Below are 25,389 nucleotides of genomic sequence, written 5' to 3'. Positions count from 1 at the left end.
GTAAGCCTCAAACTGGCACCTTATTCTACATATACTTTAATAAATGTATTCTGCAGGGAAGTAAATTTGAAGAACTCCCAGTTATACAGTTGGTCAGACACACGAGTTTGTTTCCAGTAGGAGTTAATAACAGCCTAGGACCCTCTCAGTTCATTGCAGGTGTGGCCTGTGATTCCCCTTCCCACACCGCCCTGGGGTAATACACGTCCCTGATGTCCCTGTGTTTAACATTTGTTTTGAACAAACAATGATAACACAGTGGTTATCAGGCAAAGAAACAGCTGGAGTTTCTGCAGTTCTGTCCTGTGGACACTTGGGCTGGCGGCAGGCAAACTGTAGTGGGGGAATATTTTTGTGTGGTAAGTGTCAGTTTCAGTCCACGCATGAAATGCATTTGCCTCATTTCATAATGACTTTGGACATTTTCATCATAACGGACAGAGTTGTAAACATGTTCTGCTCTCTCGTGTGCCCATATCCTCACCTGTGAAGTGGGCTGATGGCATCTCCCTCCCAGACTGGGCATCCAGGAAGTCTCCACCTGGAGGCTGAACTCAGAGCCCTGAGCACAAGAAGGCGGTGGCTGCAGCTCTTGCTGTGATTATTGTTGTTATTATGCTTTGGGGAGGAGAAGCCTGTCCTGCCTTTGGGGGCATTGGCGGTTGAGCGTGGAGTCTGACCCCGAAGGATGACGAGGAGCTTGTCCCAGAGGAGAGGACCAAGTGGGCAGCATGTTATGGTTATGTTATCCTCAGAACTGCATGCCCTGAAGGTGGCATTTTGCCCATGATCTAACCTGGATGTTTCATTTTTAGGAGAATAAACCTATTCCTTCAACAACATTCACTGAAATTTAACCATGAGCAAAATGTCCTGGTCATTGTGCCTGAAATAAATGTAACTGGTATGTTGAGTAAATTGCAATGAAGACAACTCTGCATTTTGTCCACAGCCATTTAAACTTTCTTCAGGGGGGAGAAGGTGGTTTACCCGCAGGAATGAAGAGCAGCGGGCCCCTTGAGCCGTCGTCTCCCTCTTAGGTTATGAACAGTACTAGGTTACTTTCAGCCACAAGAACAGCTCATCTTTATTTTCAGGGTGGAAGTCTGCAGTGGGAATCTGGGTGGGGACCACTCTTCTATTTTTTTCTCATGGACTCCTCTTCATCCTCCCTAACACCCAAGTTTTCTGGAGAGTTCAGAGTGGCCGAAGGGGGAAAATGGGTGGGAAGCATAAATCATCCTTGAACTGGCGCTGCTGTGAGGAGGCCACGTGCTCACGGGGCTTTGGTGGTGTCTGCAGTCCTCATCCAGCCTTTCTGGAGCTCTTCAGGGTGGTGCGACTTGATTCTGGTCCATCGGGACCCCTCTATGGGCCCTGAGGTTCACTTGGCCTGTGGGATTATTGCAGGCCCTTCTGTGTAGGAACTGGAAGATAGCTCCTCTGGTTCTCACTCTACACACTTTCCTGCTGGGAGGTGAGGGGCATCATTAGACTCCTGGCCACCAGGTCCTCTCACTGTAAGAGACATGTGTCATGTTCCCAGAGTGGTCTCATGGAGGCCCCGTCCCTCTCGGCCTTTGGCAGAGTCACCTTCTGCCATGAGGGCTGAGCTGAAGCAATCCTGACCAAATCCTTAGGCGCTCAGAGTGATGGCTGTGAGCAGCTCTACCCTGTTTCCTTTGAGTGCTCTTCTGAACCAGGTGTTTCACAGCTGTTGTCTTTTAAGGCTTGAGTTGGACACTTAGGTCTTGATATCCTATTGTTTTCAGAGGGAGACAGGACTATATGCAAAGGAACATGATCCAGGGTGGACAGTGGCCTGAAGCAGTATGGACAATGATGGGGGAGACTCTCCCAGTTGGGGCCAAGGGAATCCTGGCAGGCCTTGGAGGTGGACATAGTGTGACCTCCCATCGTGGGTGAGGAGGGACTGCTGGGTCACCATGCAAGAACTGAGAACCACTGAGAAGTGCCTGGGCCCAGGGCCTGTCCCTGTGGCCTTGTTGGTTCCTGCTGGGGTCACTGCAGATGGTGACAGCGTCTCACACAAGGTGACCTCACACTGAGCGCAGCGGGTTGGGAGACAGGCTTGTCTTCCTCTGCGCCAATTCTGAGCCACACGTTTCTAATAGAGTGATGGCATATGACCACACTTTTCTGTCGTTTAGAAGTTTCCAGAATATTCTGAGCTTCTGAAAGTTCACACAAACCTACAATGCTCTGTTTTTATTATAAGAGTCAAATAGGATGGCGATTTTCATATGTGGATACTCCAAGGCATATCGGATCTGACTTTTACAATTTTAATGAAGTGAAACATTTTGGAAAACAAACAACAAAAACTTTACTCTTGTTCTCTTCCCTTTTCTCTTATTTATTTATTTATTTATTTATTTAAGGAAATGGCTTTGAAGTATCTGAGAGCCTTGAGGTGGGAAGCGGGTGGAATTCCTGTGTCTGGAGCAGTAGGTTTCTGGGTGGAGTGCAGATGGATTCAGGCACTGGTAACAATAGCAACAAATGTAGCAGAGCCCTCCCTTTGATGTGCCAAGATTAAACATCGTGTCAAGTGCGAGCTGTGAGCTTGACTGAAATGTGATAATAGGGAAGCCTGATACCTTTGGGGCCAAAGCCCTATAAAGATAAAAATCAGATTATTAATGACGGTTTCCAGCTTTTCTTTTTTTTTTTTTAAAGTCTTAAGATGTGTTTGTTCAGCAGGCTGTGTGCAGACACCCCTGCCAGCAAACACGTGTGCACCACATGCTTACAAATGGGCAAGGCTTCTCTGCTGTTTGCAGAGCAAATGCTGCTCATGCAGATGGGCCCCCAAAGGTCCATATACTCATCATGCCTGGTAAGGGGTTTGGCATGAAACCAGGGCCAGCTCCTCTGGGCCTCTGGAATTTTCATGTATATTCTGCACGGTGTTTCCCCAGCTGGTAGCAGGAACCCAGATGCTGAGTTCCAAGTCTGGTTTCATCTCCTGACACAGAGGCTGCAGACGGGAATGTTGCCTGTCTCTGCCTTGGTGGAAAAAGTGCTGCAGAATCCACGGCTCACCGTTTTGTATTTGGGTGGGAGGCTGGGTAAAGAGGCTGCACCAGCTGGCAGGCATATCTATAGAAGGAATGCGGGCCTGAGATTTGAGAGCCCCTTGAAGAGGTTCCTCTGGCTATGGCTGGATGTGTGACTAGGGACAGGGCTCTTTGTGTGTGAGCATTGGGTTTCCTCAGCTGTAATTGGAGAGGGCCCATTTGACACCTGTGGTCCTCTGCAACTCTAATCTCTAGTGTCAGTCATTAACACCTCAGTGCAAAGCAGCCCATCGCATCACTTTCTAGGGGTGGGGCTTGGGACTGCCACTCAGAAGTTAAGGAGGGTTGGAAAGGGAAGTTTCCACATGCAAGGATCTGCTTGAGCTGGGGGTTTCTGTGGAGCCCTGGCCAGGTGGCAGGAGGGTGCTGGGGGCTTGGCGGGAAAGTGGATGCCAGGGACAGGAGAGATGCTGGGAGGAAAAGTGCGGGTGTGTGGTGTGGGGGAGGCAGGCTTCAGGCATCAGGCCTGCCAGAGGATCTCACAGGGATTGTCCTCTAGAGTGCTAACTCCTCTAAGCAGCCCCAGGGTCTTTGGGACATGCAGGCCCTGTCTCCAGTCAACTGAGATTTAGAAGGCTGACGTGTCCTCAATCAGGATTCGAATCTCAGACTCCTGACTAGAGGCCAGGTCTCGTGGCTACAAGACACTTATTTTGTCATTTGGATTAATCCCACAAAGAAACCCACCACCAGGGTTGACCTATCTCATGCTTGGCCCTGTGGAAAGGCAGCCCAGCCAGATAAGGAGTTTGTGAACTCCCGAAAAATGTTTTCACTCAGATGAGATCAGCGGGCCCTTGGAAGTACCTTCTCAGAGGTCAGCGCCCAGGGCACTAGCCACAGGGTGGCTCTGAGAATCGGTGGAGGGAATGCTGGGGTGGCGTCAGCAGGTCCAGCTTCAAATCCCACTCCCAGCACTCACCGATCTCCACTCCTCCGCATTTCTTTGATTGTCAGTGGTAGAGGACAAGTGTCCCCCCTCCTCTGGATCTTCCGTGTGAAAGCACGGTGCCTCCTTTCTGACACAGAAGTGATTAAATGGCTACCTACCCCTCATAATCCCATTGTTGTGGAGTGTACGTGTGGGCTCCCTGAAAAGCATGGAGCAGAGGTGTAGACGTTTGATTAAGTGCTTCCTAAGCATGAGGGTAGAGCCTTGTTTCAGCTGCTGAATTTGCTTTGTGCGGCCTGGAATTATTCTCAAGAGGGTCTTTCATATGTGTGTGAGGACGTAGGATCCTCCATAGAGCAGACGAGAAGCAGGCCAGGGGAGACGTGATCTCCACCTCCCCACCCCACACCCACATGGCACAGGAGGACACGGCTGACTGCATCTGTATCCCTGTGGGAAGGTGAGTGGGGAATGAAGTGCCACTTGCTCGGCAATGACTCATTATCATCTGAAGAAAAGTGCCTGGGGGTTGGAGGTCAGGAAATGTCTGTCATTTGCTTCCTCTAGGTTTGATTTAACCTGATGAGAGTTAACCTGCTTATACATGCACAGGTTGTTTCTATCCCTGTGAAATCTCATGGTGGGTGAGAAAGGTAAGGTCTACTGACTGGACCCCTCCATATTCCGGCTCTATGGATCTGACAGGACACCTGGGATGGGGACCTTTCAGAGCTGCCCAGGGAATTCTGGTGTGAGCCAAGCTTGAGAATCTCTGCTCCAAATCTTGATATTCTACCTTATAAAGAAACAAACATCAATTGGTTTCTGCCAGTGACCTACCCTATGCCATCCCATCACTGTACTCTTCTGCAGCCACAGTCCTCAGGGATTTCAACCTGACCAGGACCTGGGAGCCTTGAGATGTCCAGTCATTTTCAAAGGCCCGGGGGCCCCTGCAATCCAGGGCTGAATTCTGGGCTTCTGGATTAGCTCTCAGACCCCATTCCTCTCACCCTTGCTTCCAAAGGAGGTTTTACCCATTTTTGGCCAATACTGAGATCACATATTTATACTTAGGCAAATGATCTACTTGCATTTCACCATGAAGTCCGAATCCAACCACGGAAACTCAAGACTTCCTTACTGCATTCATTGTGCTATGCTGACTTGCAGGTAGAGAACTTTATTCATCCGAAAGTCTGAAGGTGTGTTAGGATTGTTCCAAAACTCTGTGTGATATCTGTTTGTCTAGAAAAAAAGAAAGTATAATTCGTCTTACAGCATGGAGACCCTTGACCAGATGTCGATCTAGCAAGATCCACACAGTCCCCTCGACAGATGCTTTCATGAAGAGTCAGCTGTCATAGCCTCAGCCCCCATGACCACTCAGACCAGACTGGAGTGGAGGTGGTGCTGACCCTGCTGGCCTCTGGTTGTTCACGTTAAATCTGCAGCCAGAGCTTTTTCTGTGTCGAAAAGCGTCTGTAAAATGACAGAGCCACATTGTCACACTGGCTCTTTCATTTTGCAGACACTTTTTGCCTTCTATAGATGCTGGCCATGCCTCAGTGGCAAGCAGGCAGGATTGCAGTCCAGAGCTGCCTCACAGAGTGTGGCGTGAGGGGGAGGTCAGATCTCAACACTATGAAGGCCACTCTGTGTTCACCCCATTTTCCTCCCATCTAGTTGCTACTCATCAGGTTATATTTTTGACTTGAGAAAATTGTGCCTGTGAATTTATTTCAATATCCTCGTCTTAAAAAAAAAAAGGACTTCCAAAGCACCAGTCTAACTGGGGCCATTTTGAATTCAGACATGGTCAAAAAATGTGTCAAAGAATGCACAAAATTCTGTGTTTCCTGACTTTAAATCTCCACTCACCCGCCAAGGCCAACCTAGAACATCTTGAAACAAGAAATTGTTTCTTAGGGCCAGATCCACTTAAAACATCTGCAGAGAACGAAGAGAGACATCCTGATCCTAGAGCCTCTTCCTTTTTCCTTCTCCCACGTGAGCCTGGTAGGACTCCTCATGATTAATATTTGTTACAAATCCCCCACTTGCTCTGTAACCAGTGATAATGCACCAGCCTCCAGTGGCAACAGATTGGGCACAGCATTACTTAATTGCTATCTCCTATTTTGGTTTAAAATCTTCTGACTTCAACATTTAACAGTATTGGATATCAGCTGTGGAATATACCACCAAAGATAGACTATCTCACAAAAATAATATACCATGTATTTCAAAATCATAGCATTTGCTTTCAACTCATATTTCTGGCCAAATATGGAAAGAGAGATCCCCTTTGCCAAAGCTGGTTTGGACGTTTGAACAAGGCAGCTCTCTGTAACAATTCTTGGTGAGAACATGTTCTTCTGCGAGACTGCATGCCACATTTCATATTTGCGTAGGCCTCTCATCCCCGCGGCCGTGGAAGCACTTGGCATGGGTTCCCTCCGGTTTGCTGAGGTGGGAAGCTCAGCTAGGGTGGGTTTCCCATGAACGAGAGTTGGGAAAGCAGCTGTCTCAAAGCCAGAGTCATGGACCTGGGGGAAGAAGGAAGGAAGTGGGACTAGAATTAGAGACCAGGTCCTTTGCTCCCAATCCAGCACCATTCTGCCTCTCTCTGGATGCCCTGAGTGCGTTTGTAGATCTCCTGACTCCTAATAATTAACTTGAGACCGGGTGGAATCAGCAGTTGGTATCCACGCTTGATGGCAGAGCCTCGTCTGCAAGCCTGGGTGGTCACTACACATTTCTTTCCACTGGGCGATGCCGTGCTTCCTTTCAAAAGCTCATTAGAGATGCTCCCTCCCTTTGAAAGACACAGAGATGTTTCATGTGCCATTTTCAATTTGTCCAAGTTGCGACTCCAAAGAGGTGGAAATTACAAGAGGGTGTGCTTGTGAAACTGGAGGAGTCTCCCCGACTGCAGCTCTCGGGACAGCATCTCACTGAGCTTGGGATAAAGTTGCTAGGCAGGACCAGACGATGGCATGCTGTTTTTCATTCTTGGTTTGGCTCTGCCTCTGAATGGTGGGGAGTACACCCTGTTCTGGGAGGAATAGGAAGGTCAATTTCAGTACTTTGATGTTGCTTTACAAAAGTGGAGGAAATCAAATACAGACTCCTGAAATATTAGCAACCCCAGGGTTTGTGTTGCACTGTTTCTAAGTTTTGGAAAAGATGATCCAGGAAGATGGGAGTCATGGATTCCTCTTTAAGCTGATGAATGTTACTCTGCTCTTCCCTTCTGCCTGCTTCTCACCACCCAGCGTCTCTGCTGCCCTGAGGTTGGGCTGTCCTGGGAAGCTGTCTGCAGCTGGAGCTCTGAGTTGAGCTGGCTCCATGTGAGCGACGGAAACTTGACTCTGGTTCCCTGGCCCAGGGCCCAGCTCCCCTTTCCCTCTCCCTGGGGCGCTGAAGAAGTGAGGAGTGCATGCATGAGCAGGCTGCTTGTGTGTCTGCTTACCTTGGCATCCTAAACACTCCAGCCCCATCTTCCCTGTGTGAAAATACTCACTACAAGCTTCTGCCTGTTTCCACTTCCAGGGTTTGCTCCCATCAACTTGCTTCTTCTTGGAAAGCTAGAATCCTGCAGCTGTATTGACCAGCACAAAGACCTTTGTGCTGACTGAATAACAAGGGGACCTTCATGTGACTGGCAAGTGACTCGATTTCCCATGGGTTGCATCATGTTTTGGGGCATGAGGTAAGCATGGGACACTCCAAGGGGGTTAGGTCCCTGGGGAAAAGTGCATACCGGTGGCTTTTGAGTCAATATTCTTTTAAGTTCATGCCCAGTTTGCATTAGAGAAAAGGTTGTGCCCAAATGAAGATAGTCAGTGAACTTGTAGAATGTCACCAACCTGTCCAGGAGGTTGTACCCTCTAAGGCAGTCACAAGACTGCTGCGTATTTGACGTGATGGTTCAGGAAGGGGAGCCCCCAACTGACCAGCATTAGGTTCTCTGGGTTGCCGAGTGGATGAGGCAATCAGGAGTGAGAGCACAGGAGCCTGGGGACAGGAAAGGCCATGCAGAAGCACTTCCTCGATGCGGTGGACGGATGCGGGCTCTGCCCATACTGTGGCCATAGTTGAGCAATGCCATGTGGCTGTAGGGGCTTTCTTAAACTATAAACAGGCCTAACTAAGATGGCTACATCTTCTTTTCAGAAGGGGCCACGGGGCCCTAGCCCCAGTCTACATCAGGTGCTGCCCAGGTGATACAGCACCAAGGAAAGAGAGTCCAGTCGCACTCCTGGCTCCCTGGGGACCATGGCAGCTCCAAAGGCTCCCTGTGGCTGGAGAGCTGTCTGTCTTCATCCCATGTGCAGCAGCACTTTTGACCCCTGAACCCATTGCTTTCATTTCTCTATTCTATCCATTTCAGTGCCCGCCTTGGTGAATTTGGGGTCGGCTGCCAAAATGACTGGAAGAGAAGCCTGTTGTTTTCACTGGGAAACAAGCATTAAAGGATAGATATTGTCTTTATCAACAGTTATTGTTTCTTTATCTTTACACTGGGGCAAACAGTTTTATAACTATTCCTCTTAATCACACAACTGCCCTGTGCAGTAGGCATTCTTCTTAAACCCATTTAATGGATAAGCAAACTGAGGCACAGAGAGATATACAGTTCATTGGAGGTCTTTCTCACCAAGCGTTACTGGAAGAATCTGGATTATAATCCAGGTCACATTTCACACATCACAGGCTGGGACTAAGAAAAGAGATTTAACTCCTAAATTCTGAGTAGTCCTTATGCAAATACCCGGTGACCAAAAGCAAAGCTCAAGCCTCCTTCCTGCGCATGTGGTACTTTGACTATTCAGGGACAGCTCAAGTCACACCTCTGATCCCACTGCACAAACCAGCCACCTCGAACCCCCTGTGAATAGAGAACACCTGTTGCCTTCCCTGAATATTTGGAACTAAGTGAATGGCAAAGAGCAAAGTGGTCCGAAGGATTTATTAAGCATGAAGAAGAACTTCCAGGGACATCCAAGGTCTTGCATACCCACCCTGATCCCATCTGGTGGTGTTAGGATCACAAAATGGGGACTTGTTATTTCAATGAGGATTCCAGGAGCCCCTGGGAAGTCTTTGCTGGTTCGCAGATGTGTTTACACTCAGGATATTCTTTCAATGGCATAATTTTGAGTTACTTTCAACAAAAAACATTCAAATGCAAAGGGTTTCTGCATAATTTTCAATTAAAAAGACAACGCATTGATCAGAGCCATTAGTGGTTTGCAACTGTTCTCGGGGAATGGGCTTTCTGGAAGGAAGCATAGGAGGGAAGTGCACATAATTTTGAGTATCCCCTTTTCCAAAACGTAGTGTGGCTGTGATGATGCTGTAGTTTCCTGTGAGCCTAGAATACAGTACCCCTGTGTTTGGCCTGCCAGGGCAGGTGAACATTCCCCAGGCTTGCTCTGTGTCACGGATACCCGGCTCACCAGATGGATGCACTACGGTGGGTGCCCTGGTAGCCCAAGCTGGCTCTGATGCAAAGATCTGGTACAGAATTTATAAAGCAATATCTCATTTCTGGTTGATGGTGACTCACTCGAGATGTTGGCACTTTTTTTTCCTATTTCGTGTCAAAGATTCTTGGGATGAAATAAGTTAAAAAGATGTTTCTAGAAGACAAGTAAGCATCAAAAAATAAAAGGAGCTGAAACATCCACCAAAGTGAATATTAAGAGAAATTTGACACTCCAGAGATTGTGAATGTCCTTTTATCCTGGCCTAGATAATGAGGCGTGCACAGTTAGTACTGTGGGCTCCCTGGTGCCATTAGAAGAAAATGCTTACAATCATGTCTTCAGTTCTGTTTAGTCAGATCACCTGGTTATTTCATTAGCATGCTGAAGTTCTGTTTCCTTGTCATTTGGAGATGTTTAACTGTGGCATATGTCAGAATCACAGGCAATGGAGAATAGATTAAACAATACCTCCCTCAATGAACACTTGAAGAAGACACATACCTCAAACTTTATGTTAAATCTTAGAGGAAAAGTCAAGTTTTTGTTGTAGTTTATTTTTTGGAGATGATTGTAAATTTGGTTACTTTGCATTTACTTTTAGGCAGAAATATTAACCGAGTTCAAGAAAAGCCAAGAGTTTTATCAGAATAAAAAGGAGATTGTCTACCATGTAAAACCAGCTGCAGATTCACTGAGAATCACTCCTGGGCACCATCAGTGTGGGAGCTGCTTCCCTAAGAGCTGAGACTGCCAGCACACATGAAAATACCACCCAGCTCTTCCAAGACTGGCCCCATGCTGGCAGAAGTTAATGTGTGCAGCTCAACAGCGTGATGTCAAGTCCAGATCTCAAAAGCCGACTGCCAAGTGAGCGAGGACATCTGCTTCAGTGGAAGGGTGAGGGAGGCTGTGAAATTCACCAAGAGGTAAAAAGCAGCTGAGAAAGCCTTGGGAGACTGGGTGGGACTCAGATGCCCAGAGAAAGCCTTTTCAGGAAGAAAGACTGAGGGAGGGAAAGTGACAAAGGCATAAGCGAGTGGGGTCATGGCTGACCACGGGACTGCAAGGTGACTAAAGCAGGGGCTCTGGGAGTCAGCACCAGAGAAGGAGTGGAAGGGGAATGGCCTGTCAAAAAGCTTTGGAAACAAAACCCAGTTTTGGAAACTGAGGTGCATGATTCCAGCACATGTTGTTTAGGAAGCGGCAAGTCTGGCTCTGAGGAATGACGTGGGAGCTCAGTTCATGACCGTGCAAAGACTAAGGAACCCAGAGACCGGGGTGACACTGCAGACGAAGGTGTCTGGATTGCTGGGGAGTCCGAAGATGGGTGGGTTCCGGGGGAGCCTGGGAAACCCAGACTGTGCTCTTCCTTCTTTTTTGTCTCATGAGAGTGAAAAGCCGGAGGGAGTGACAGAAGACTTTTATGTGAGAGACCCTGAGGTTGAGACTGGGACTTCGTTGTATAATAGAGCATTTGGCTGGCCTTTGTCTCCGGTTCCTGGGAAGGACCCTCTAAATCCTTGGTATTTCCTGAGCGATAGGATGTCTTTATTACTCATGGCAGGCCCCTGTGACCACACCAGAATTCATGCGAACAGGAAGACTCGGGACGGGGGACTGGTCACTCCAGAAAGATCAACGTGCGACTAGAGAGTTAGGGCTCTGTGCCCCTATCAGTCTGGCCTCGGGGAGGGGATGTGGCTGGAGATTGAGTTCAATCACATAGCCATTTAATCAACGAAGCCTACGTACTGAGACTCCAATAGGCACTCTGGACACCTGAAGCTCAGGTGAACTTCCCTGGTTGGTCGTACATCCATGTGCCAGGACAGTGACACATCCTGAGGACACGAAAGCTTCATTCGTATTTGGAGCCCTCCTAAATCTCACCCTCTGTGTCTCACATCTGCATGGTCCTGGGATGTATCCCTTAGAATTGTGAGTACAGAACTCTCCTGACTTCTGTGAGTCATTCCAGTATATGATTAAACTCGATGGGAATCCAGTATACGATGAACCCTGATGGGAATTTGTTACCAGCTGGGCAGAAGTGTGGGCGATCTGTGGACCCCGAGCTTGTAGCTGGTGTCTGAAGTGAGAAGCACCTGTGAAGAAGTGAGCCTTAAGCCGAAAATTGGACCTAAAGTCTGCATGGCAGTGTCAAGGTGGCATGGCATCCCTTTGGCATCAATGTGGCCATGTCTCAGTCCTGACCTGCTGCTCTTCATTGAATCAGAACCCATGGGAAGCCCAGGTAAGGAGATGCACCCTCACGCAGGGGCTTGCTCTGAGTCAAGCATCCCCGGTCATAAAGTATACCTTCAAATCCCTTTTGTCAGGTCACTTACAGGTCTTCCAAGGTTAAAATATTTGATAGTGACACTAAATACTAACATTAAGAGAAAACACTGTCACTGATAGACATCTATCTATAAGATCTTGATGAGCCCAGCATTCTAGGATCAGGGACCATGTGGCATTTGGCACAGAATTTAGTGTGTGGCCTTGTCTGCCCCCCGTGGAATTTATTTCCTTCTCTGCAAGTTTCTTCTGCACTGTGTTTATATCTGTGTTACAGCACTAGTCACAAGTAAATGCACATCCTTCTTCTCTTATGGACTGCTTTTCTGGATGGTGGAGGGCAGGTCTTTATGTTTATACCCCTTGCAACATTTAGTGAATTGGATTTAAGAAGGGGTGGTTTGGTAAAGACTCCACCAAGAAAGCAGTATGGCCAGAGGAAAAAAAAAAGCCAGTACCACCTGGTAGAAATGGCACCGTGTGACTCACTGCCTTAATGTGTGCACCGAGTGGCGGTTCGATCCAGTTACCCCTGGACGACGTCAGCATTCCCCCAGCCCCAAGAGCATCAGTAGACCTGAGGCAAGAGAGGCTGGGGCCCTGACAGTATCTCCCTCTGTGGTCTTGAGCCCTGGATGTTTTTTTTTCTGCAACCTTCACTGGTGGGTCACTTCCTAGCAGAATAGCCACGGGGAATTCTTTGTCTCTCATTGTTGTTCAAAGTCTTCTAAAAAACAGAGTGTTTTTGTCCAGCCCTGAGGTTCTGGATTCTGTTTCTGTCCCTCGTCAGTATCAGGCAGAAACTGACCATTCAGGAAGAGAGACAATCAGATGTAAATGCGTTGTCTGCTGCTGCCTCTAGGGGAAGGTTCTTAAATACTCTCAGCCAGATGACCTTCCCTCCCCTGCTGTTTATTGTTTTCCACTATCAAATGTTCCCCCAGCTGTGGCAGCTGGAGTTCAAAGCTGTCCCCTTGCAACAGAGTGTCCTTGGTGGGTTTTCTGCAGAGTTGATTAATGCCTGACAGCGTGTGGGTTCCTCCAGGCAGCGGCCCTCTGTTGGATTCTTCAAGGCGAATAAGAATCTGCCGGAAAGAAGTCATAAATCCTCCATGCCCTGTGCTGTCAGCCGTGAGTCTCGCCGGTTTGCTTCTGTGGAACCAGGAGAGTCAGGTCATTTGAGTGTTTGTGTGCCCAGGGTTATGCCTCTGTGATCCACCAACTGCGTCTCCCGTGCGGCCTGCACCACGCAAGATAAAGACCTGGAGACTAGCCGTCCGGCTCTGGCCCCCACCACTTCATTAAAGACTGTCAACGGCCTTGATCTATCTGTCTGTGTTACCTGACCCCGCACGCTGAGGCGCGGTAAAGGACTCCCGTGCTGGAGACCATGGTGTAGGCTGTCAGAATGGAATTTTGAAATTGTGGCCAGACACAGCTCACTAAAAACTGTAATTAGTGGGTAGACAGAAAAGCCTCATCACCCAGGGCCTGGTTTTTTTGGATAGGTTGGGCCATGCCAATCATGCAGGGAACATTGCAGAGGCATGATTTGGGGCTTAGATCATGGCGGCCCACTTACCCCATACCCAGTACATGCCCCACTGAGACAGCGACCATCAGAGTGTCTGGAGAAACAGGAGGATGGTCACTGGGAGCAGCTCAGCTCCAGGTGGAGCTCCCAGTGGCTGCAGAGGTAGTTGCCCCAGGCAGGCTGTTGTGCAGTGTGGCCTCTCTCGTGGGTGATGCGTCTTTGTGATGAGCTATTTCCACCACGCAGACCTTGAGCATAGTGAAACAATATGCCAGCAATTACTCAGTACAGTGCTGGCCATCGGCTCAGAGGAATTCCAATTACTATCAGTGGTCATTAGCCCAATCAGTAATGATTCAGAGAAGGGAGATCTTGAAGGCATTGGCTATTTTTCTTCCTTTTTTTAAAATTCCGGATATTAATCTTAGAGAAACACAAAAGTAATCCCACGAGAGGACTCAGGTGAAGCAGTCTTTACTGAATAGAATCACAGAGACTGTCTTGACGTAGAACTGAGCTTTGGAAAGACATTAAGCAAGGTTGACAGACACTGCACTGCAGCTGCATAGCGTTGGTTGCAGGAGATGGATTCGACAGTTGGCTCTGCTTGTCTGCCATTGTGGTAGACTGTATTTTCCAAAGTTGATCACACCGATCTATAGCCCATCCTCCACTGGGTGGGGGGTGCTGTGTTCCCTCTTTTTGGACATAGGCAGGCCTTTATAATTGTTTGAATCAATACAATATGACAGAGGTGGTAGTGTGTGCCTTTTGTAACCAGATCATCAAAGTTATTACAGTTTCTGCTTTGGTCTCTTGTCTCTTTCATTCTTAGGACACTTGCTCTTAAAACCCAGCCGCTATCTTCTGAGGAAGCCCAGGGCACAAAGAGAGGCCATGTGTGGGCGTTCCAGCCAAAAACTGACAACCAGCATGGGCCACCAGATCTACAAGGAAACATCCTTCAGATGGTCCCTGTCTCTGAAGACATGATAGAGCAAAGACAGGCCATCCTGCCACTCCCTGTCCAAATTTCTGACCCATAGGAACTGTGAAAGGTGATAAAAGATTATTGTTGTTTTAAGCTATGAGTGTTGGGGAATATGTTATGTGGAGCAGATAATAGATTCACCTGTCACATCTAGTGGGTGCTGATTGCGCCTGTGCCCGAGCATAACCCCATCTCATAGGTTTGAAAAGAACAATGCATGAACCCAGTGCATGGCAGGTATGCAGGGAGCAAAGTGAACTTGATGGTTACCCAAGCAGACAGCAGGAGCTTGGTTCCTGGGTGTGGCTGGTTTTAGCTCCAGGGATATTTGTCGAAAGTGTCTAAGGCAGCAGTCAGCTCTGCCTCTGTAGAAATAACAAAGAAAAAACAAATGGCAGGGGTAGACAACCCTTGTGGGAAAACACAGAAAAATTAGTTCCATAGTCATTCAGAGAAATGAAGGGATGAACAAAAGCCCTCATCATTCAAGAGACTTTTCCTAAGTTCTAAATAAATCTCGGCTCAGCACCCAGGTGTAAGGGCAGTATCCACCACATTCTCAAGGCAGTTGTTTTTAATTTTTTTTCCAGGATTAAGATTGAAAATGCTTCAGCTTTCCGAGGCAAGGCGGTGCTGCCTGCATTCTCTGTGTGTCACGTGGTCTCAAGCACACCAGGGGTTTTCCTGGCAGTAAAGAGGCACGCAAGGCATCTGACATCCCAGCACCCACAACTGAACATTTTTATGACATTCACCCAGCTGTACCTCTATAAAGATATTATGCAGGTTCCAAGAGATTAAGCTTTGCCCCCCATCCAGCTGCTGTGGAATGATGCCCGGCATATGGAGGACAGATAGAATTTCCAACCCTGACATGTGCTGATAAATTTGACTTTAAAAAATATTAATCAGTAGCTCAGATCATCAGCCATGCACGAGGGCAGGACAGCAGGAGTCTGGAAGCTAAATCCACAAATGCGTGCGGCCGTCCCTGGGTGATCCAGAGAAGGAAGTTCATCTGTTCAGTCACATTGAGCATCTCCTGCCAAGTGAGGGGCTCCCTGCTTGCTGGAGCTGCAGACCCGAGTTTGAATCCTATGGGCACCTATGGCTTTGTTAGAAAGTAACAGAGATGTCTGGATGCAGGAATTCGGAGCCTGGTGCCACACTGCCCTTCATAGGTGTGGTCTTGAACGCACTTTTGGTCCCGTCTGGCACTGGGCCTCATCAGAGGGGCTCAGTGAAGTTTGGAGCTTGAGTTTGTTTTTCATCTGGATGGACAGCCACCTAAAACATTTCAAGGAGCCCTAGTTTGTCCATCTTCCAGGGTGGGAACTGGAATTTGCCCTGGACCCCTACCATTCCTTTTTTTGGGGAGGCATCTCTCAGTGGCAAGGTGAAGTTGGATGGCAGCACAGGGGCTTGGCCTCAGGAAAGTGGCCAGTGTCCAGGGTTGGTGACCAGCAGTGAGGAGGAGCTGACCTGGGGAGGAACTTCAAGGTTGGTTTCAGGTCTGGGGGCTGAAGTACAGACATGGGGAGGGACAGTTCTAGGCTTCAAGGGAGCCGCAGCCCTGGCAGGGGAAGAGGGTTTCATGTGGGAGGGCAGTCAGGGGCCAGCACTGCAGAAGTTGGGTAGCCCTCTCACCAGGGCAATGGACCACAGATAGCAGACATGTCCAGGCAGCTGCAGAGAACATGCTGGAGTGCCCCTTTCCAGAGTGCAGGAAAGGCTGGCCTGGCAACAGCCAGGGATCCCCACCCCAGGTATGAGGTGTGGGCGCAGAGCCACCTTCCTCTCCAGGTGCAGGGAGGGATAGGGGAGATGGGACCAGGGAGGAAGGCTGGGAGCAAAGAGACAGGGAGGTAGGGGAGGTGAGCTGGGGTGGGGAGGAGGAGGGGATATGGGGTGAGGAAGGTAGAATGAGGAAGAGATGGTGGGGTGGGGAGGAGGGCCGGGGATGGGGAACCTGTGGAGTCCCAGGTGGGAAGCCCTGGGCCAGGCTTGACAGTCTGTCTCTTTCCAGCCACGAGGCGTGGCTACTTTTGCTTTTTGTCTCTAATGCTGAGGAGAAACACCCACAGAGAAAGCAGACATAAAACCCTTCAGATAACAAAGGGTGGAAATCAGACACACATCCTGTGACTCTGCTGTGGGGGAGGATGGTGCCCCCACCTCCAGGAGCCCAGCTGTAGGAGGGGAATGGAGGCTGGGCTCAGCACTGCAGCCCCCATGCCCACCTGCGCCCAGGCTCACTATGCAGACTGCTATGTGTGCTGCAGGAGCCAGACGGATGCTTTCTTACAACAGGCTTGCTGCACATGGTACCCGTCTGAACCCTCATCTTGGTGGATGAGAGGCTTGAAGGAGGCCCCTCACTACCTCTCTCGACCATCTCCACTGGAGATGAAGCTTCTCAAGCCTGGGGAAGCCACGGGACTTTCCAGCTTATGGACGTCCCCTTTGCGGGGTACATTCTGCTCCACAGCTGGACAGGAGGTTGAAGCCTCTTGTGGCCTGGGGTGCTGACTTCCTCAGGGTCCAGGGGAAATGTAGGGAAGGGCCCTGAAAAGTTAGTGCTGAGAAAGAACTAGAAAAGTTTAGAACCTCAAGCCTTCCATATCCTGTTAAGAGGCTGGAATACATTTATGTAGAGTTGCAGAGGTGTCTCCCAAGCCCAATCCAGGCCAACAGTGTTTTGTGTTCCATAAAGACCGGCACATTTGGAGAAGTGGCTGCTGAGCATGTGGGTTATGGGAGTACAACTACCCTGGCATGTGGATGGCAGGTGGCCAGGTGGCTGGTGGAGCTGACCTCTGACCTCCAAGGTGTGACTGAGCCCCACCAGCCAACACTGCCTTGAACCACACCTCATCAGGTGGAAACACAGCTCAGAGCAGTACCTGGTCACACAAGCTACAGGGAAGTCTCGAGAGAATGGTCTGGAAAGTTTGAATGCATGTGGCTGGGCCGGGGCGAGGTGACCATGGTGGTGTGGCCGCAGCTCCTGAGAACTGTCTGGGGCTGGGCCAGGAGCTTTGGCAGGTGAAGCTGCTCCCTAAGCAGAGTCTACAGCACCTGTAGATCCTGCTGCCTCTCAGATGTCCAGTGAACCCCACAACCCTGTCTAGGGCATTGCATCTGGGGGCATCCCGTGACCTCTCGCATACCTGGTATGACGGTTAATTTCATGTTGCAACTTGGCTGGGCCACAGGATGCCCAGATATTCGGCCAAACATTATTCTGGGCATGTGTGTAGGGTGTTTCGGGAAGACACTGGCATTTGAATTGGTGGACTTAGTAAAGCAGGGGCCTCCCCAAGGAGGAGACCTCATCCAGCTCACAGAGGTCCTAAAGAGAGCAAAATGGCTGAGTAAGAGGGAATGTCCACCTGACTGTGTGAGCTGAGGCAAGGGTCTTCTCCTGTCTTCAGACTCAAACTGAACATCAGTTTCTTGAGTCTTAAGCTTACCAGACTTCAAACTGGAAATTTGAAGGGGTTTCCACCTTGAAAACAGCAGATTTGGGGACCTGTCAGTGTCCCTCCTCATGTGAGCCAGCTCTTCTTTCCCTACGTTTACACACCCGCTGGTTCTGTTTCTCTGGTGGACCCTAAAGAATACAGTCAGTATTCTCCGCCATCGAGAGGCATGGCCCTCACGCCTCCTCCTTGCTTGGACTTGAGATCTAAAGGCAGAACTGTCACCTGAGTTAATGCATCAGGATGTGATGGTGTACAAGGGATGGTCCTCTCCTTGAACTGCCACAGCACCTGATAGCAGGCACCAGCTTTACAGGGGAGGCTGCTGCAGACTTAGTGAACAGGGAGGTACCACGTGGCAGGAACCACTGTGGTAAACCCACAGGGCTTGCATACATTTCACGTCTCAGCAAAGATGTCCACATTTTCTGATGACACCTAAGATTAGTTCAAAGTTCTTGGAAGAAGCCTCAAATATCATCACCTAATAAAGAAGTTTAGATGTATTTTAGATGGAGAGCTGACAGTCCTCTTCCCCCTTACCTGATTTGAGTCCTAGATGATCTGAGCAACGTTGTTTCCTGAGGACCCGGCCAAAAAAAAAAAAAAAAAAAAAAAGGGGAAGATTGAGGTGGACTAAATTTTTATATTTAAGAGACGCTCATGCGTAGTGTGAGTGTGAAACAAAAAGACCTGTCTAAACAAACAAATAAAGCAGTGGAAATCCATTTTTTAAAACATGTATGCTGGGGCCTGGGAGTAGTGGACACAGCAGCATTAACATTTGGAAGGAATGCTTGAAAACGCTTTCAAAAGAAGTCACGTAAGGGGCGCGTGCCTGCACACACACACATAGCCTGTTTATGCAATTTATGTGTCCACATTAAATTTCTAAAAAACCTTCCAAATTTGCAAGCACACGATGCTGCAAGTCCTAGAGCTTCTAGGGATCTCCCCTTGCAAATCCAATGCTGAGGAACAGGCTTTTTTTCTTTTCTTTTCTTTTTCAGAGTGCTTTTAGAACACTGTGTAGGACAGGATGTAGAAACGGGAAACTCACTGGGGTTCTGGCGATACCACAGCCAGGTTAAATTGAGCAGAGAATCACCTGCTTGCAATGTAGAATTTCAAAGGGAAGGCAGAGAACAGGCTCGTCTCAGCCTGAGGGGGTGATGGGGAATGGAGTACTGTGTACTCCAGGCCCCTCCTGCTGCCCCGTGCCAGCCGGCTAGGGGTAGAGGCCAGCCCTGCACTCAGCTCATCCTCACTGCTCCCAGCTGGGCACTTAGTTCACACTGGCTGATCAAGAGCTAAAATGCCTCCTTTCCCTGAAATATAATGAGGGAAATGTGACTTTGGCTTTGATTCCTCCCTTCCATCTACTTCCTCTAACCAACAACAAAGCTCCCATTTCATGTGGCTAATGGTTCCTGATGTGATCCGAGCCCCACTAAATAGTTTATGAGAAATGGCTATTTTTATGTGAGCAGAAAAGAGCAGTTCCTGGAAAGCTGGGGCAGCCCTTCATGTCTGGGCTGATGAGATCATCAGTCTCAGGAAGCCGCTGCTCTGCCGGGGCCGTTATTCACTGTGAGTGCTCCTGTGTCCACGGAAGCCACCCATCCGGCCGCTGGGACACGTGGCCTGGGAGCACTGTGTTGGGAAGAGGCTGACTTACCTGAAGTCCGCTCTCCCTGCTTTCCTTGTTGTGACATTTAAGAAGGACATCCTGAACATGAGAGAATGGAGAAAGGAGACTTTAATGGGGGGTTACAACTGGTTCTAACTGGGGTCCCTGGATCAGGAACATCAGCATTGTTAGAAATGCACATTCTCTGGCCCCACCCGCTTGCTGAGTCAGAAACTCTGGGTGAGGCCCCCGCAGTCTGTTTCACAAGCCGCCCCACCCAGGCGATTCTGATGCATGAGGCTGCTTGAGGACCACTGATGTAATTAACAGAGCAGCGGACTTAGGGGTGAGACCTTGGCCCAGTGCACACCTCTCTCGCCTTTATACACAATCCCCTGCCCAATGACTCTATCTAATGATCTCTTCTGCGTTGTAGTCCTTTGCCACACTCTTTATTTCTTCGCTAGGATTTATTGCAATTTACCTACATTTTCTATGTTAATTTCTTCATTGTTTCTGACCGTTAAAATCATCTGTTGGAAGGGCGTAGGCCAGTGTCTCCGGATCACCAATGGTAATTTGCACCTCAAAACCTGCCAGGCACAATTTAAGGGTTTAATGCATGTTTTTAAATATGAATACGTAAGGTCACTTTCTTTGTTTCTCAGGTCTGAATGTTCTCATTCAGAATGTGGAGATGAAAACTGCTTCAGAGAACTGTTCCCCTTTTCTTCTTCCTTTCCGCTTTCAGTGCCGGGCACTGAGACACCCCCCACGAGCAGCGCCGTGCGGCTGCTAAGGGCAGGGTCTCTAAGCTGTGCTGCCTGGGCTTGCAGCCTGGCCCTGTCCCTCCTTAGCCAGAAGACCCTACTGTTCCTGTCTCCCCACTGGCAGAACGGGCATCAAATCTCATCCTTCTGTCCAGCGTTGCTGCAAGGATTACACAGGGCATCTATGTAGAGCTGCTGTGGCATGTACCATGTACTAAGTGCTCAGTAAAACGGTCAGCTGTCTTGTGATGTCAGAATGCCAACAGGGTAAGTGGCAGGGCCTCTTCCTTCTCAGGGAGGTTGCAGTCTTGGGCACCTTCATGTCCATGGAGATCCCAGGCCTGTGCGAGCTGCAGGTTCTGCCCTCAGAGAGGTGGCTCTTGAAAATGAGCCAAGCTGAGCTCATAAATCCCCTCCCTAGAGGGGCACCTGCCTTATTAGGAGGCGCTTTATTTGTGCGTTCATATGAGAGTGCTAAAAGCTGCTCTCACCCCTCATCATCCCAGTGGTATAGGCCGAACAGCGCCCTCTCAGAAAGGATCTGCTGAAGTCCTAACCTCCAGCACCTCAGAAGATGACCCTATTTGGAAATAGGGTCTTAGCAGAGGTACTTGAGTTAAAACGAGGCTGTGAGAGTGGGCTCTAAGCCAATCTGGCTGGACTCCCTGTAAGAAGGGGAGATTTGGTCACAGACAGGTACAGAGGGGCACAGGGAGGAGATGGCCATCTCCAAGCCGGGAAGCCAGTGCCCACGACACACTGGATCTACTGGCACCCACCCTGGCCCCCCGGCCTCCTGCACTGTGAGAAGTGATTGCCTGCCATCGAAGCCACCCAGTACCTGTTGATGAGCCTGGTGGCCGAGCCGACTGATACAGTTGTAGTTTCTCTGGGCTTTCTTTCCTCTCACTTCTCTGTCCTGTTGCCAGTGACATCTGCTCTGATGATCCACGGCCATGTGACAAACCACCCCAAAATTTAGTGGCTTAAAACAATATTAATCAGTTATTTTGCCCAGGAATCTGCAACTTGGGCAGGACTCGGCCTGAACAGCTCTCCCTGCTACCCTTTGCCTGCGTGTCCACTAGACGGGATGGGCAGTTCGGCTTCCAGGATGCTGTGAGCATATTGCTGCTCTCTCTGTGGTGGAATTGCTGGGGGCTGTGGCTTCCCCTTGGCATGAAGCTGGGCTGCAAGAGCTCATCTAGGAGGCAGGACATGGAAGCTGTCCTTTCCTAAAGGAAAGTAGGTCGGGACCTACTCAGAAATTGGCACAGTGCCTCGCCCTCACCATGTTCTATTTGTCAACAAGTCATGGAGCCCAGATGCAAGGAGCAGTGAGGAGATAGACCGCACCTCTCACGAGTGAGAGCCAGGGAATTCGGGGCATGTTTAAAACCACTACATATCACTGGCTAGGTTTTTAGGTGTGAGTTCCTGAGGATGCCATCCTTTCTCTGCCCAATTTTCAGCTTAAATGACAACCCTATGAGCAGGTACCTGGTACCCACTTTGTGCTCTGGGCAGTGCTGTGCACTCTGAGATTAGGAGAGAGATGTTGTCCCGACTCCCACATCATTCAGTAGCAGGGCCCACGGCCATAGTTTTTAAGCTTGTCTCTGTTCAAACAACATCATGAAAGGTCAGCATTAAACAGACAGACAAGGTTGGGAGCGTGGCCCAAAGGGTGGCCTGCCTCCCATCGGCTTGTTTCTTCTACTACGACCTCCAGGGAACTGTAGGCACAAACACTAGGTTGATGAAAAGTTCTGAATGTACAAGCTCAGAGGTCGGAGTTGGAATCCTTAATCCACGGCTTCTGAGGTGCCCCTTGAGCAAGTTACTGAACCACTCTGACTGAGCCTCAGTTTGCCCTTCTGTAAAACAGGGTAATAAAAATATCTCCCTTCCTTGTCCACCAGGAAATGTAAGCACAACCTTATGTCAAAAGAACAGCATTTAAAGGCCCGTACTACCAAATTCTGAGCTTGGGTGAAACTGCGTTAGGCTTCCAGGAATGGGAAGATGCCTAGGCTGAAATCCAAGCTGCGCCCTGCAGGCTGAGGAAGGTTAAATAAGGGAAGCAGGGAGGAGGAGAAGCAGCGCAGACAGGAGGATCATCAGCAAGCAGTCACGTGGGCCAAAACGTGCTGTGGGCAGAGGTGGCAGCAATCAGGATGCCAGGCTTTCTGGACAGGGTTCCCGGGAGGGGAGTTTGGGGAGACGCCATTCAGAGTGGACACTGGGTCTGTACAAAATGCTCGACTTGATGGCGGCACACAGCGGAGGTCCCTGGAAGTGACAAGGCAGGTACACAGGAGGTGGGGTCAGCCAGGAGCAGCGGGGGCTCTTCAGAGCAAGGCTTTAAAAGCATGCAGTCTGGCAGGGGTGGCCTTGATGACACTTGGGAATGCAGAGGGAGGGTGATCTAGAGACACCTTCCAAAGAAATCAAGGCCAGAGTTTTGTGTGGAAACAGAAGGAAGGAGGAGGAGCTGGCTTTAGAGATAACTGAGGATTTTCCTGGGCAAGAACCTAGAGGGACGACACAGGACAGGGGTGGCTGGCCACTGGGGCTGGAGCCAATGTTGAGGCCAGGGTGGAACACGTGCTTGAGACGAGGGTGGGCCGTCCCAGTGTCGGCTGCCTGCAGACATCAGAAATTTGGTTTTGAATCACAAGAGGAAATCAAGACTAATAATGGAAAACTCTGAAATGTCTTGCATACAGCTGGTAGTTGAAGTTCTAATTTTTTTCACTGTATCTTCAAAACTTCTTTTTTATAATTTCTCCAAAATATAGATTCTCAGATGAATGTGGACCTGCAAATCCACAGTCCTTTTCAATCTCCAGGAATACCTGGCCATACCTCCTAGAAGGCCTTTCCTGAGTTTCATGCGTTTAGACTGCCATGGGATTTAGACATAGGTGGGACTCTAAGAAGACTGCTGCTCTTCTCTTCTGCTCTTAGATAGGTTTGACCACATTGGGAGACTATGCTTTAGTAAATTTCATAGGTTAACCAACTTCCTCACCCAGAAGATGTAGGTCAACATCAACAGAGATAAGTCATGTGGATAGTATGTGCCCTTGATGTTATGTGATGAGAATCTTGTAAGCTGCAGTGATAGTGAAAAATATTTTATGTTTCAGCAAACCCCTTCTTGACCTTTCTTTCTTGCTTGCTTTCTTGCTTTCTTGCTTTCTTGCTTTCCTTCTTTCTTTTTTGGTTTCACTGTTGTCACCCAGGCTGGAGTGGAGTGGTGAGATCTTGGCTCACTGCAACCTCTGCCTCCTGGGTTCCAGCAATTCTCCTGCCTCAGCCTCCCAAGTAGCTGAGATTACAGGCGCCCGCCACCAAGCCTGGCTAATTTTTGTATTTTTAGTAGAGACGGGGTTTCACCATGTTGGCCAAGCTGGTCTTGTACTCCTGACCTCAGGTGATCCACCCACCTCAGCCTCCCAAAGTGCTGGGATTACAGGCATGAGCCACCATGCCTGACCGATGTATTTTTCAAGTATATTTTCTTCTTGTCTTTGGTGGAGTTTTAAAAGACCTACAGCCATCTGTAGGTGTCACTTGCTTTTCCCTTTGAAGCTTCCAGATGCCTGCCCAACTCTGATGGAGAGTTGTATCAAATAGACTAGAGGTTACGGGTTCTGGGGAGGAGACCACAGAGATAAAGTGCCATTCTCGTCACATAACATCAAGGCCACATACTATCAACACGACTTATCTCTGCTGATGTTGACCTTCATCTCCTGGTGACAGAGTGTTTGTCAGCTTACTCCACTGTGAAGCTATCGGCCCCCTTCCCTTCCCATACTATGCTCTATGGAATTTTGACCATAGTTTTTGTGGAGCTGTTTGTTTTTCTAGTTATTGAGTTCTGCGTTCATCATTTCACTGTCATTCTTTTAACAGTGCCTTTTGAAAAAGAGAGTTTTAATTCTGATGAAATCCAATTTGTTAACCCAATATCCGAGGTCACAAATGTTTTCTCCTAGAAGTATTATCGCTTTAAGTTTTAGACTTAGGTCTGCCACTCATTTTGAGCTGATTTTTCATGTGGTTCCAGGCATGGAGCAGATAGAAGCTCATTTGTGTGTGTGTGCACACATATGGATATTCAATTGTTTCAGCACCATTTGTTGAAAACTATCCTTTCTCCAATGACCCGCTTTGCAGTTGCCTTTGTTGAAGCTTAGTTGTCTGTGTGTGTTGTGAATTTCCTTCTGGACTCTGTTCTGTTCCATTGGTCTGTTTGCTTTGATGCCAATATCACATTGTCTGGATTACTGTCGCTTTATAATAAGTCTTAAAACCAGATAGTATTAGTCCTCCAAGTTTGTTCTTTTTCTTCATACCTGATTGGCTAATTTAGACAATTTGCATTTCCATATAAATTTTAGAATCAACTTGCCAATATCTACAATACAGCCTGTTAGGATTTTCATTGGAATTGTGTTGAATCCACACATTTTGATTTTGGGAGAATTGTCATGTTAACAATATTAAATCTTCTGTTCCAATAATCTGGGTATATTGTTCCATTTATTCAGGTTTTTAATTCCTCTCAGCAATATTTTAGAGCTTTCCTGTTTCTTAAAAACACCATGTATATGTATAAACTTCATAAAATCAAGTAAAAATATTAAAGAAGTGTTTAGGTAAAGAAAACTTGCAGGAAAAGTTAACAGGCTCTGTGGGAGAAGCCACCCAAGATATTTAGCTATGACCGTATGGACGTGAGTGTATGTGCATGTGAGTGTGCGTGTGTGCAGGCAGGCATGTGTGAATGTGCGTAGGTGTGTATGAGCATATATTAGGAGTGTGTGAGTGTGTATGTGTGAATGTGAGAGAGTGTGTGTGGGTGTGAGTATATGTGAAGCAGTGTGTGATGTGTGTAGGTGTGAGTGTATGTGGGTGTGTGTAGGAGTATGTGATGCATTAATGTGTGTGCAGGTGTGGGATATGTTCTGTCATTTTAAGGGATATGGAAGGAAAGGAGGTCAATATGCTCATTTTACCATCTTGATGTCATTTCTGAGTTTATTTTCCCTAAATAAAATATATTTCCAGGAAGAGTTTGTGCTGGCATTCTCCCCAGGCTGAACAACTCTAATTAATGTGCTGGTCCTTCTCCGAGAGCATCTCCACACACGAGTTCATGGTTTGGGGGAGGAGGAGAGT

This window comes from Mandrillus leucophaeus, unplaced genomic scaffold (genome assembly GCF_000951045.1).
Source record: "Mandrillus leucophaeus isolate KB7577 unplaced genomic scaffold, Mleu.le_1.0 Scaffold152, whole genome shotgun sequence".
Taxonomy (NCBI): Eukaryota; Metazoa; Chordata; class Mammalia; order Primates; family Cercopithecidae; genus Mandrillus; species Mandrillus leucophaeus.
This window is presented reverse-complemented; position numbering follows the sequence as displayed.